General features: G+C 35.5%; 1 non-coding gene across 1 annotated transcript; it reads left to right on the forward strand.

The window, feature by feature from the left end:
• The first annotated feature begins 5,277 nt into the window (after positions 1 to 5,277).
• LOC141709266 (small nucleolar RNA R71) lies at positions 5,278 to 5,384 on the forward strand. The gene has a single exon (XR_012569852.1). It is a non-coding gene; the product is annotated as a small nucleolar RNA R71 (small nucleolar RNA).
• Positions 5,385 to 14,588: the final 9,204 nt, after the last annotated feature.

Genomic DNA, 14,588 nt, shown 5'->3' on the forward strand with positions numbered 1-14,588 from the left:
TTGCCATGTTTACTACGGGTTCAAGAATTTCTACGGGTTCGGATTTCAATGAGGAAGTACGCTCAATCGGTCTCACTTACCTAGAGGAATTATCTCTAATCCACGTAGTACGCATAAACAGAATATGAATCAAGTAGCAAATAAGTGAAAGAATTTAAAACACGCAAAAGAAAGGGTGAAAAATCAAAAGAAAAATTCTAAATCTATGGTTCCCTAAAAAACTCTAGACTAGCTCCTAACAAAAAGATATTACTAAAATTCACAAAACTAAAAGTATTCTTTCTGATTGGCCAGGTAGGTGCAAGCATTGCCAAGAGGCTAAACACCAGCCTAGTCACCAATCTAAATGGCCAGGTAAGCTTTCGCTAGCCTAGACACCAAAGAATAAATACTTAGAGATTTGATCGTTTCAGGTTTTCTTCCCAGTTGAGCGCGAAGTCCTAGGGGCTAATGTCTACTTAATTTTATTAAAAAGGCTGTGGTATGCAAAATGATGGATTTAATGGTTGTGGGCCAAGGAAAGAGTGATGAAATCCCTCCCCTTATCTTGTGATGTGGTTTTGCCCTTAAAGTTTATTTAAATGATGCAACACACAACGAGATATAAAAGCGATGAACAATTATGGATGCTCTAAACTACCTGTTCTAACTAAAGAAAAGAAGAAATTTAACGTACCATGGGTCCTCCAGAAATCACCACAATTTATAAGGTATGAAAAATTAAAAACAAAAAAATAGAATCTAAGATGATGTGCTCCTAGGTGAACAAATGCATGATGCAACAATTATGTATTTAACTAACTAATTTATTTTATTTTTGAATTTTCATTTTTTTGTGATTTTTTTAACTAGTGAAAAATACGAAAAGAAAGAGATACGGGTTACCCAAGCAATCTTCCAAAAATTCCTTCGAGCCTCAGCGATTTTCGGAGTTCCAACGAGATTTCCAAAACTTCAATTTTCTAAAAAAAAATAAACAAAGAGAGCAAGTACAACTAATTCGAAAAATTAAAAATTAAGGCACAAAAATAATTATAGTCCCTCGAAGCGGCACCAAAAACTTGATGTGCCAAAAATATACATTTTAAATTACAAGCGCACAATTTATCGTTTTAATATTTTGAGATTCGTTCCGCAGAGACTAAAATTTTTTCGCAATCTTAAATTTCAATTTAGGCGAACTAGAATATTTAATTTTGAAAAGAGTTTTAATTTCATCTACTTAAGAAATGGAACAAGAAAGGTACAAATTAATTTAACGAGATAAATTTTAAAATAACAAAGGAAAAAGAAGAAGAAATGCTACGAGCCTACTAGAACTAACATTGACATCTGCTAAAAACAAGATAAATATGAGAATGGGCTGGTCACAAGGATACATGAAAATGGGCTACATAGAATGGCCCGCTCAAACATGGAATGAAGCTACAACTTGTAATAAAATGGTGGAATTCTATTTAATAAGAAAAGTTAGTAGATCACTAGCTTTAAATGATGGAAATTAATTGATAAACTAATGAAACTCTTAATAAAAGTGAGTAATGGGTAAATTTAAAAACATTAATGAAAGCATGGAAGATGTTAGAAATGGTAAGAAAAAAAAATGTAGATAATGAAAGGGAAGAAAAATAAATAATAAATGCTAGTAATAAGACTATTTAACACTAATTAATATTAAAACTTTATAAATGCATGTTATTAGTAAATGACTAACTAATGGTTAAAAACAAATATAAATGATTATGACAGTCAATTGGATAAAACTAAGCTAAGAACAGAAACTAAACTCGGCTTGGTAGACAATAACGAGAGATGCAACCATAAAGTAGGTAATTACCGAGAGGAAATTTAAATTAAAGAAACGGTCATGAAGTTATAATAAGAAACTTGGTGAGCTCTAAACAAAACTTAAAGCGTGCACAGTGAAACAAAACAACACGAAACCGGGCACATACGTAAATAATGGATATAAGGAAACAAAGCGAATACAAAGATTAAAATTAATTTATAAAAGAAAGAAAACAAAAGCTGACTCAAAACATAAATCGAGGTTGTGCCTGAGAAGGCTAGCGCCGGGAAATTAAATTTCACCGGAAACTGCAACAAAAATAGGTACCAAATTTAACACTATTTGAAAGTGGAACTAGGACATCAAATTAAGAAAAATTTCTAAATTTAAAGGGCTCCTTTCAAATCTACAAGTATACAACTTGCATGATTTTGAAAGATATCATTACCCAAGTGAAATTAACAAGAACTAAGAACATAAAATTTGGGAAGAAGATGCAATATAATAAAAAGAATTGAACTTCATTAATTGAAAGAGAGTGTTTACAACTTTTGAGAGCTACTGCAATGGAAATGAAAACTAGATCTAAAAATTAAAAATAGAGGCTACTACTAAATTTAGGGTAAACTAAGATAAAGATAAGGTGATGAATACAAGGGGGAAGGGGGTATTTATATCTAAAAAGTAGGGTTTAGGGTAGAGTTGGGTGAATCTTGGCCGTCCAAGTGAGAGGTGTGTTTTGTTGATCTTGACCCTTTATTTCCACCAACTCTTTCTTTTGGATTTTTGTTCAAGTTGCTTGGTGACATTATATTTCTTCCATTTTTGCCCTTTTCTCCTTTTTTCTTCACATTTCTCATTTTTCCAAATATCTAAAAATGATGAGAATGCAACAAATTAATTTATTTAAAATATGAAAGCAAGCAATAAATAGGTATAGAATTATGCAAAAATATGTGATTATCACACCACACAAACCAAAAGAAACTCTTCTAAATGCAAAAGTACCAAACGAACAAGTGAAGGTAGTCTTTTCCTGATCCTCTAGAGCGATACAAATCTGATTATAACCCGAATAGCCATCCAAAAGATAATAGTACTCATGATCAGCCAACCTGTCAAGCATCTGATCAATAAAAGAAAGAGGGAAGTGATCCTTCCTTGTGGCTTTGTTCAGCTTCCTCTAATCCATGCAAACTCTCCACCCCATGACTGTTCGAGTAGGAATGAGCTCATTCTTCTCATTAGCAATAACTATGATGCCTCTTTTCTTCGGCACACACTGAACTGGACACCCAAGAACTGTCAGAAATAGGGTAGATGATCCCTACATCTAGCCACTTGAGAATTTCCTTCCTCACAACTTCTTTCATGATCAGATTAAGCCTTCTCTGTTGCTCAACAGTCGGCTTACTTCCTTCCTCTAGCAGAATTTTATGCAAACAATAAGAAGGGCTGATTCCCTTGATATTTGCTATAGTCCATCCAATTGCCGATTTGAACTCTCTCAGAATCCTCAAGAGCTTTTCCTCATCACTACCTGAAAGGTCAGATGCAATAATAACAGGAAAAGTAGATACATCACCTAAAAATACATACCTTAAGTGTTCAGGAAATGGTTTAAGCTCGAGTGTAGGAGCTTCCTCAATAGATGGCTTGAGGGAAGCTCGAGTGTAGGAGCTCGAGTGTAGGAGCTCGAGTGTAGGAGCTCGAGTGTAGGAGCTTCCAATCCAAGAGATTCAAACGGCATATCTAGCCTTCACTTCCAAGGAGAAGCATTCAAATACTACAACTGCTCATCACCTTCATCGTCTTCACTATCTGAATTCCCCAACAAGGCCTTCTCTAAGGCATCAGACCTTAGCATTTGATCAAGTTCTGAAGTAGCCACAAAATCGACCAACTCCACTTTTAAGCACTCCTCATTATCAGTAGAGAATTTTATGGCATTGAACACATTAAAAGTCATATCCTGATCCAGTACTCACATAGTGAGCTCACCCTTTTGCACATCAATCAAGGTCCGGCCCGTAGCCAAGAATGGTCTTCCCAAGATTATGGGAATCTTCTTATCCTCCTCGAAATGAAGAATTACTAAATCAGCAGGAAAGATGAGTTTGTCCACACTGACCAAGACATCCTCCACAATGCCTCGTGAATATGTAATAGAGCGATCGGCCAACAGCAAGGTCATATAAGTAGGCTTTGGATCAGGTAAGTCCAACTTCTTGAAGATAGACAAAGGCATCAAATTGATGCTAGCCCCCAAGTCACATAAGCATTTGTCAAATGACACTTTTCCGATGGTACATGGAATAGTGAAGCTTCCAGGATCTTTAAGTTTCGGAGGCAACTTCTGTTGCAGCACGACACTGCATTCCTCCGTGAGAGCAACTGTCTCTATTTCATCGAGCCTCACTTTCTGAGAGAGAATACATTTCATAAACTTCTCATAGCTAGGAATATGTTCAAGAGCTTCAGCGAAAGGTATGTTGATATGAAGTTTCTTGAACACCTCCAGAAACTTCGCAAACTGCTTATCCAACTTTTGCTTCTGCAGCCTCTTTGGAAAAGGAGGTGGAGGATAGATCTGTTTCTCCTCTGTATTACCCTCAGGAGGAATGTGTTCCACAATTTTCTTCCTTGATTCCACTTCTACTTCCTTCTACACTTCTTCAACCACATCTTCAGTTTCTCGAACTTGAGATTTTTCGGGATTTGAAACCTTCACAGACCTCAATGTAATTGCCTTAACCTACTCTTTTACTTCCTTCTTTCCTGGAACTTCTGTGTCACTAGGGAGTGTACCAGGTTGTCAATTCAGCAAGGCATTGGCAATCTGTCCAATTTGATTTTCCAAGGTCTTAATAGAAACTGCTTGGCTCTTGCACATAAGCCTCAACTCCTCTAATTCATACTTTTAATTAGATTGTTATAGTTGGAGTTGTTTTCTTGGTACATATTGCGGTTTCTAAAAATCAGGAGGGTTGTATTGCTTTGCTGCATACTGCTGATAAGGCTGTTGCACTGTATTCTGAGTGTTGCTGCAGCTGAAGTTAGGATGATTGCGGTTGTTGGGATGATAGGTGGCTGGAACTGGTTGCTGCGACCTCTGAAAGTTGCTCACTAACTGAGCTGTTTCACTAGAAATAGCACACTGCTCTGTCTCATGCACACCAGCATAAAGCTCACAGACACTAGTGATCTGATTAACTCCATAATTAGCCAAAGAATTCACCTTCATCGTCAAAGCCTTAAGCTGAGCAGCTATAGTAGTAGATGCATCTACCTTCAGAATTCCCGCTACTTTGCCTTGAGTTAGTCTCTGAGAAGGGTTTTGGTATTCATTAGCAGCCATCAGTTCAATCAAATCATAAGCTTCATCATAGCTCTTAGCCCATAAGGCTCCACCTGATGCTGCATCAAGCATGGGTCTAGAAGTCGCATCCAAACCATTATAAAAGCAGTTGATGATAATCCAGTCAGGCATCCCATAATGAGGACACTTTCTCAGCATTTCCTTATAACGATCCTAAGCTTCACACAAAGATTCTCCCGATTGCTGCGCAAATTGAGTAAGAGCATTCCTAATTGCAGCTGTCTTTGCCATAGGGAAGAATTTAGTGAGAAACTTCTGAGCAAGATCTTCCCACTTGGTGATGGAGCCCGGTGGTAGAGAATGCAACCAACACTTAGCTTTATCCCTTAGAGAAAATGGAAAAAGCCTAAACTTAATAGCATCTTCAGAGACATTATTGAATTTAAAAGTGTCGCAGATCTCAATGAAATCTCTAATATGCATATTGGGATCTTCTGTCGGAGAACCCCCAAACTGGACTGAGTTCTGCACCATCTGAATCGTGCTAGCCTTGATTTCAAAAGTGTTAACCGCGATGGCTGGTCTGACAATGCTAGACTGAATAACATCGATTTTTGGCTGAGAGTAGTCCATCAAAGCCTTTGTATTTGCTTCTGATTCACCCATTGCAGCAAGAGCTTCTTCTTCAACTTTCTCCTCTTCTAAAAGAACTTCTTCCTCCGCTAAAACTGTTGGGTTTCGAGCACATAAACGCAACGGAAATAGTAATTAAAAACATAAAAAATCAAAAATTTTGAAACCCACCGCAGGATCCATGCGAAAAACATATATTTAATTCGTAGATCAAATTCTTTACCTTAAGAAGCTTTACCAATTGGTTGACTAATGGAGATCCAAAGCTTGTTCAATCACCACGCATCCCGCTATCGCGATCTACGCTCTAACGGTATCCACACGAATGCTTGAACTCAAGGATTAGATGTGTACTAGCATAAACCCGTTTCTTCTTGCTCTCTCCATCTTCTCTCTTGGTGGCTAGGGTTTTAGTAAAAGTCTTGCACACCAAAAAATCAGCCACACAAGAGATATTATATAGAGAGTAGAAAAATGAATTATAACTCTTAACTAATTAGGAGTTGTTATTAATTCGAAATTCTTATTTGTATTATAATTAAGTCTCACTTAATTATTTAACAAATAAATTTCATAATTAATATTAGTAAATTCGAATATCAATATTTATCTAATTAATTAAATCATACTTAATTAATATTATAAATAATTCGAATTACTTTAATATAATTTAAATCAAATTTAAATTTAATAATCCTTCAAGCACCCTTAGTGTGTGATCCTACAGGTTATTATTACGTTGGCAACGAATTTAAAATCTAATTTAAAATCATAAACAATGAGCGACATCTAGTAATACATCATTGCTACCCAAGTAATAATAATTGAATCGGTGATCGATTAAACCTTTTGTGAATAATGTACAATGTGATATAATCCCTTTAACCAAATATTATAGATTAAACTAGAGGCATGTAATATGTCATCCTCATCATAGTTTAATCCAAGTTTCCTTGATCAATGAGTAGACTATCATATCAAATCAACATTTGAGCGTGGCCACGCATTTCATAGTCTAGCTCACATAAGAGGCCAATAATATCATTCCTAAAATAGGAGGGTTAAATCCCATCTAGATCATTCATATTTCTCATACGATTCATAATATACCCAATGTCCACTTTTATCATTACCCGGTCAAGGATAACTTTTAATGGAATCAATGTATATTAATTCTCGTATAGAAATATAATGACTTCAGGTCTAAGGACCATTACATCATTATCACTGTGAGAATTACTTATGACACAACAGACATGTAGAATCTCACATAGGGTCTGTCCAGCACCATGTACATGTACATCTGCCTGAGTCTTTGACTTCAGTATCACTATACCTATGATCAATGAGATGTGATCATCAGTCAACAAACACACTAGTCTTAATGCATTATTATTGTCCCTTAATAATAATACTCGACTAGGGACCTTTAGGAATATTGATACTATTATCATAATCTCATTTCTAAGTCACGTGCTTAGAGATATAAAATTGCATATCATATTCCAAGGACATGTATTAATCTAACATTTATATCGTAGTAAATTAAGAATTAATAAAGTATAAAGGGAATAATCGATAGAGCATAAATATTAATAATCCAAATTTCTTTAACTAAAACATCATAGTGTTGTCTCTAGGGCACAAACACTAACAATCTCCTACTTGCACTAGAACCAATCACCCATGTATCTAATACTCATGGAACTAGTATGACCATCGTGCTTCTATTGCGATAAAGTCTTAGTCAGTGGGTCTGTAACATTATTATTAATATGCACTTTACATTTATATCTCCTTGATCATTAATCTCATCAATAAGGTGATATCACCTAAGGACATGCCTAAACAGTCTCCTTGGCTGTTTCGAAAAGTATCAATATATTCGGCTTCCATTATAGAATCATCAATGTTCTTACTGTGAACCATTTCAGCTAACATAATTTATATTTAGATAAAACACAAACCAGACATAGATACATATTCATCCTTGTCTATCCAGAAATTAGGTTAAGAAACTAGTACCAGTGTAACCCTTTACAACCAATTCCCTATCTTCTCCATATACCAAAAATAAATCTTTAGTCCTCTTTAAGTACTTAAGAATATTCTTGAAAATAATCCAGTGACCCTCACCTGGATTAGACTGGTCTGTGCTCGTCATGCTCAAAGCATACGAAACATCAGGATAAATGCATATCATTGTACACATTATGAAAGGAATATGTCCTAAGTCCAATCATGTTTTAGGATTTAGGAATAACTTTTTATGTAATCTGTTTTGATTTCATTGATATTAATAAAAGATTTGTTTTGTTTTTATTACGGGCTCTATCTATTTAAGTGTTTAAAGAAGATATACCATAGTTTAGAGTAAAGCTTTTTATGGATTATGATGAGATCATAATAGTGAGACCTAAAAGATGATAACTCTAAACTTAAATAGTTCCTGATCATAGGATTACTAACTGGTAATTAATAATCCGCAAAGATCGGTACATACTATGCTTGCTTCATTATGAAGGATGTATGTTCTCATAGACATTTGTGTGGTGACACTATAGTTAGTATGTAGGTGCTTATTATAGAATAAGTTCATTGAACATGACTCGCACAGCTGAACAACTGATGGAGTTCACTCATGTGTCAGCAGTTGTTCACATAGTGATAGTTGTACAAGTATCCTTAGACTTGAGGTCATCATAGTCATCTTGTGTACACTGAACTATGCTTTGGTTTAGTTCTTAGTCTCCAGGGACAATTATTAGGGCTCTACTGGGTATAGGAATTTGTACACGAAGATAGTGTATGATCAATAAAGGATCTACCCCTTCCAGTGAACTAAGCGAATGTTCAAGGCTGATCCACTTATGCTAGTTCAGGAATCTCTGGCCAGAGTGAATAAAATTAGAAAGGAGTTTCTAATTTGCATAGAACTAAGCATAGTAAATGGTAAGCAAGTGATTAAATTAGATAGGCTTGACACAAGATCCATGCCTTGTATTTAATCAGGACATTATAGGGTAGAAGGAGTTTATTGTACGGTAACTATTCACTGAATAGGTTCTTGGTATTCTAAGCAGTGAATTCATATTATCCGGATAGTCGCGATATGCTGAGAAGTATCCCTCACGATGTAGAATAAATATGATTAATTAATTAATCATATTTAATAAATTAGAGAATTTATATAAATAATGATAAAATAATTTTATTATTATTTATTTCTACTACCGGCTTAATATTGAACCTACAGGGTCACACCATAAAAAGAGAATGATTTTATGGTGGATTATTAATTAATAATGGCTGATAATTATTTATTTATGAAATAAATAATTAATTGGCAAATTTAATAATTGATTAAATGAGATTTAATTGATTATAAATTAATTAAGAAAAGTTCTTAATATTATTAATTAAGAATTTAATTTTTGGAAATTAAATCAAGAGAGAGAATTATTTCTAAAGTGTTTAGAAAAAGGATTAATAATTAAAAGGTGTTTTAATTATTAATGAGAATAATAAATGGGTTAATAATAATAATATTTTATGGGAAAATTTCAGCTGAAAATTTTGCCTATAAATATACTATTATAAACCCTATTTTTATTTTAACCCGAACCCAAAAAGTTTTTAGAAAACCTAATTCTCTCTACCACCTCCTCCTCCTTAACGTCGTTTTCTTGGTGGATACCGGTGGAGTGCTTCACGTTTGAGGAGCAGCTGCTAAGGATCTCCGATCGTTGCTTTTGGATCGCTATTAAAGGTTAGTAATCGATTCATATGTTTTAATCACGATTTATATGCTTTTATTTGGATTTTATATGTGTAAAAGTGTTTTACCATGCCTCCACTGCGATTAAAATCCAACATTGGTATCAGAGCATAGGTTATATGCATATAGATCTGTGGTAAAAAATTTCAGAATTTTATGTGCTTGTATGAATTAATTATGATTTTTACAAGTTATATCATATATTAATTTTGTCTGATGAGAAATCGTTTCTCAGAATAATTTTGAATGTTGATCTGGGTTCTACAAGTGTTGTAGATCGTCTGGGTATTTTTCTCATAATTTTATGATGTATGGATTATTTATTATGAATTTTTGAAGTTATTTTAATTAAATTCGTAATTAAATAAAGATATATATATATATGAATTGTAAGTATGTATATATATATGTACATCTGCATCTGCTGCTTGTCTGACTGATGGCACGGGAAGCAAAGCAAGGAACAGACACGAGAAAGAATGTCAGGCGCGGCGATCGAGAAAAAAAAAGCAACGGCGGCTGCTACAGGCGCGTGTGGCGCACGCGCGCGCGGGGAGGTGTCGCGCATTCCGGGAATGCGTTACACCCTGTGGCGCATTCACGGAATGCGTTACACCTTTTAATGGCTTAAAAGGTTTGTAACGCATCTCCGGAATGCGTTACAGGGCTTGTAACGCGTTCCTGTAATGCGTTCCAGCCCGACTGTCCACATTAAATTTGATTTTCTGGGAGTTTCGTAACTCCGTTTTAGGCGTGCAATATATCGTTGGATTCATTTTTCCGAGACGGATCTAATGGAGTGATCAAATTTTAGTTTATATAAAAGATTTGAACTGTTTATATTTCCGAAAGTGTTTTAAAGTTGTTTTTAACTGTTTTAATTGCTTTTAAATGCTTCATGTGATACATAGAGATGTATAATGCTTAGACTAATATGCTAGATGATGTAACATGCCTACCTTGATGTTTATTCATGTTTATATATGTGATATATGCTTAGTTTATCATGCGATGATAGATTTAGGTGAACTTAAATCAACATAAGGCGTTTGTTAGACAACCTAGTATAGTGAAATTGTTTCATAACCTTAATAATAATATTATGAATACAATCATGAGATTCTTGTGTTTATGAAACACGTAATTGAATATGAATTTTCGATATGAGAGAAAGGATGATTCTGTCAACAACAGATTTCTATCTATAAGAAAGGGTTATTAAGTGACGCCTCTTGACAATGCTCCACCGGAATCATCTGATTATCGATTATTGATTTGAAATATTTAATTTAAAAGGAAGAATTTCTTTATAATATGATTATGATTGTAACATAATATAATCCCTCTAAAATTAAATAATATCAAGTAGTAATTGGCCAATGACACACGGGCTTGTGTCGTTCATAGCCTTCCAACATGATAGAAAAGTAGTTCTTATTTTTGAATCATTGTCGGTTCGTGCTACAGCCGAGGGCTTTGATTTCGAAATAAGAAATACTTGTCTATTACATAGAGATGTGTACATTGAATAAGAATCTAAAGGTCGGTACGTGCCACAGCCGTGGGCCTTTGGGGACTGATTCAATTGTACGGAATGTTGGGTTAGACTTAACTTAGAATATTGAGTTTATCGTGCCACAGCCGTGACTCAATTATTCAAGAGGCTAAAGTTTGATTAGGGAATAACATAAGATGTAACTGACAAGAGTTGTCTGCCTATTGAACATTACATGGCGGTTCGTGCTACAGCCGGGGTTGTGTAATGGAATGTAGGATCCCTATTCCCACTAGCATTATGAATGCTTAATTTTTCACGTAGGGGGTTGAATAAATTAGATAAACTAGTGGGAGCCACTTATGAATAAAGACCCGATTCATATAGTGTTTTGAAATGAAACTGAATATTTGCTAAGTGTTGTTATGTGTTTATCATTTACAGATTTACTATATACATTATGTCTTCTGTACTATCACTCAGGAGCATATTAGATGCTCACAAGTTGACTGGTCCTAATTATGCTGACTGGCTTCGAAACTTGAGAATTGTTCTCAGGATTGAGAAGCTGGAATACGTGATTGACTCACCTAAGCCTACTGAACCTGCCATTGATGCACATAATGATGAACATGTTGTGTATCGTAAATGGGTAGATGATGCAAATATTGCTCAATGCATCATGCTAGCTTCCATGAACATTGAGCTACAGAAGCAACATGAGCATATGGATGCTCACACTATCCTCATGCATCTACAAGAATTGTATGATGTGGCAGGGAGGACAGCTCGATATGAGATATCGAAGGAGTTGTTCGGTTGTAGGATGTCTGAGGGATCATTTGTGAATGACCATGTACTTAAGATGATCAATTTGATTGAACGTCTTGGACAACTTGGTTTTGCCATGGATGGGGAGCTGAGCCAAGACTTGGTCTTACAATCGCTTCCGAGTTCGTTCTCGCAGTTTGTTGTGAACTTTCACATGAATAAGTTGTATGTCAGCCTGCCTGAACTCCACAACATGTTGAAGACTGCGGAATCGAATTTTCCCCCTAAGAAGAGTTCTGTTCTTCTAATTGGTGAAGGTTCCAATCCTAAGAAAAGGAAGAGGAACCCTTCCAAGAAGAAGAAAGTAGGTGAGAAAATGCCGGTTCCACCAAAAGATGAAGACCCCAAGAGCAAAGGTTTTTGCTTTCACTGTAACAAGGTGGGGCACTGGAAGAGGAACTGCAAGGTTTACCTTGCAGAATTGAAGAAGAAGAAGGGTAGTGAGACTACCACTTCTGATTCAGGTATGTTCATGATAGAAGTGAATATGTCATTAAATCAAATTTCTACTTGGGTATTAGATACCGCCTGTGGTTCTCATATCTGCAATTTGTTGCAGGGACTAAGGAGAAGTAGGACTCTTGAGGAAGAGGAGGTGATTCTACTGATGGGAAATGGAGCAAGAGTTGCTGCTAAAGATGTAGAATCATTTCATTTACATATGCCTACGGGCAAGACTATTGTTTTAAATAATTGTTATTTTGTTCCCTCGATTGTGAGGAATATTATTTCTATTCCCATGTTAGACTTGGCTGGATTTTCATTTATTATTGAGAATAATGAATGTTCTATTCTTAGAGATAATATTCTTTATGGATGTGGTACTTTAAATAATGGTCTATATAAATATGACATAATTTACTTCAGATTGAACAAACTAATAAAAGAAAAGGGATGATGAAAATCTCACTTCATTGTAGCACTGCAGTCTCCATTTAGTAGACATGGAGAGAGGGCTGCAAATTTGCTAGGAATGGTACACACAGATGTATGTGGACCAATGTCTACGCAAGCCATGGGTGGATTTTCATACTTCATTACTTTCATGGATAATAGATTTAGATTCGGATATGTGTTTGATGAAACAGAAGTCTGAAGCCTTTGAAAAGTTCAAAGAGTATAAGTATGAAGTGGAGAAACAAACCAAACATAGTATTATAATTCTTCGATTAGATCGAGGTGGTGAATACTTGAATGGAGAGTTTCTGGATTATCTCAAAGTAAATGGTATAGTCTCCCAGTGGACGCCTCCAGATTGGTATCTGAAAGGAGAAATCGAACTTTGTTAGACATAGTTCGGTCCATGATGAACTATGCAAATCTTCCAGTATTACTATGGGGTTATGCATTGGAAACCTCAGCATATTTACTGAATAAGGTGCCTTCCAAATCTGTTCCTCAAACTCCGTATGAGATATGGAAAGAAAGGAAACCGAGTCTTAAACACGTTAAGATTTGGGGATGTCCAGCTTATGTCAAGGAAGTTGACCCTGATAAGCTGGAATCTCGATCTGTAAAATGTAGTTTTGTGGGATATCCTAAAGAGACTTTAGGGTATTACTTTTACACCGATCATCGGGTGCTTGTCTCCAGACATGATACCTTCTTGGAAAAGGAGTTTATCCTTGAAGGAAATAGTTGGAGCAAAATTGAACTTGATAAAGTTCAAGAAGCACAAACTACTACGGATCAAGTGGAAACACCTGTTCTGACTGAACAACCTTCTGTGGAACAGCCCATTCGTAGGTCAGGGAGAGTGTCTCACCAACCTGAGAGGTAATATGGCCTTATCATTGAGAATGACAATGAGTTGTCGATCATTGATGATGACGACCCTGAGACCTATAACGAGGCTATGAGTAGTGTTGACTCAGAGAAATGGCATAGTGCCAAGAAATCCAGAATGAAATCTATGTATACGGGATACAAAAGAATGATTAGAGCAGATGGCCAGGTGGAGACCTTTAAGGCCAGGCTTGTGGTAAAAGAATTCAAACAAAGGCAAGGGATTGACTTTGATGAAACCTTTTACCTGTAGCCCTGTTATAATCAGTTCGGATTTTGCTTGCGAATGCTGCTTACTACGACTATGAGATCTGGAAAATAGCCAGATGGTTATCTTTCCAAGAGAAATGAAAACCTAGTGTGTGAGCTGCTGCGAACCATATATAGTTTAAAGCAAGCTTCTCGTAGATGGAACATCCGTTTTGATGAGACAATCAAAGAGGGTTTTATTAAAAACGTAGATGAACCATGTGTCTACAAAAGGGTTAGTGGGAGCGCGATAACATTTCTTGTGTTGTATTGAAATAGAGTTGACACACATAACAACATAGCAGACCCACTCACAAAGCTACTTTATGAAAGTCACTTTGATCGTCATAAAGACTAGATGGGTATTGGATACCAAAGTGATTGGCTTTAGTACAAGTGGGAGATTGAAAGGAATATGTCCTAAGTCCAATCATGTATTAGGATTTAGGAATAACTTTTATGTAATCTGTTTTGATTTCATTGATATTAATAAAAGATTTGTTTTATTTTTATTACGAGCTATATCTATTTAAGTGTTTAAATAAGATATACCATAGTTTAAAGTAAAACTTTTTATGGATAATGATGAGATCATAATAGTGAGACCTAAAAGATGATAACTCTAAACTTAAATAGTTCCTGATCATAGGATTACTAACTGGTAATTAATAATCCGCAAAGATCGGTACATACTATGCTTGCTTCATTA

This window comes from Apium graveolens, chromosome 2 (genome assembly GCF_009905375.1).
Source record: "Apium graveolens cultivar Ventura chromosome 2, ASM990537v1, whole genome shotgun sequence".
Lineage (NCBI taxonomy): Eukaryota > Viridiplantae > Streptophyta > Magnoliopsida > Apiales > Apiaceae > Apium > Apium graveolens.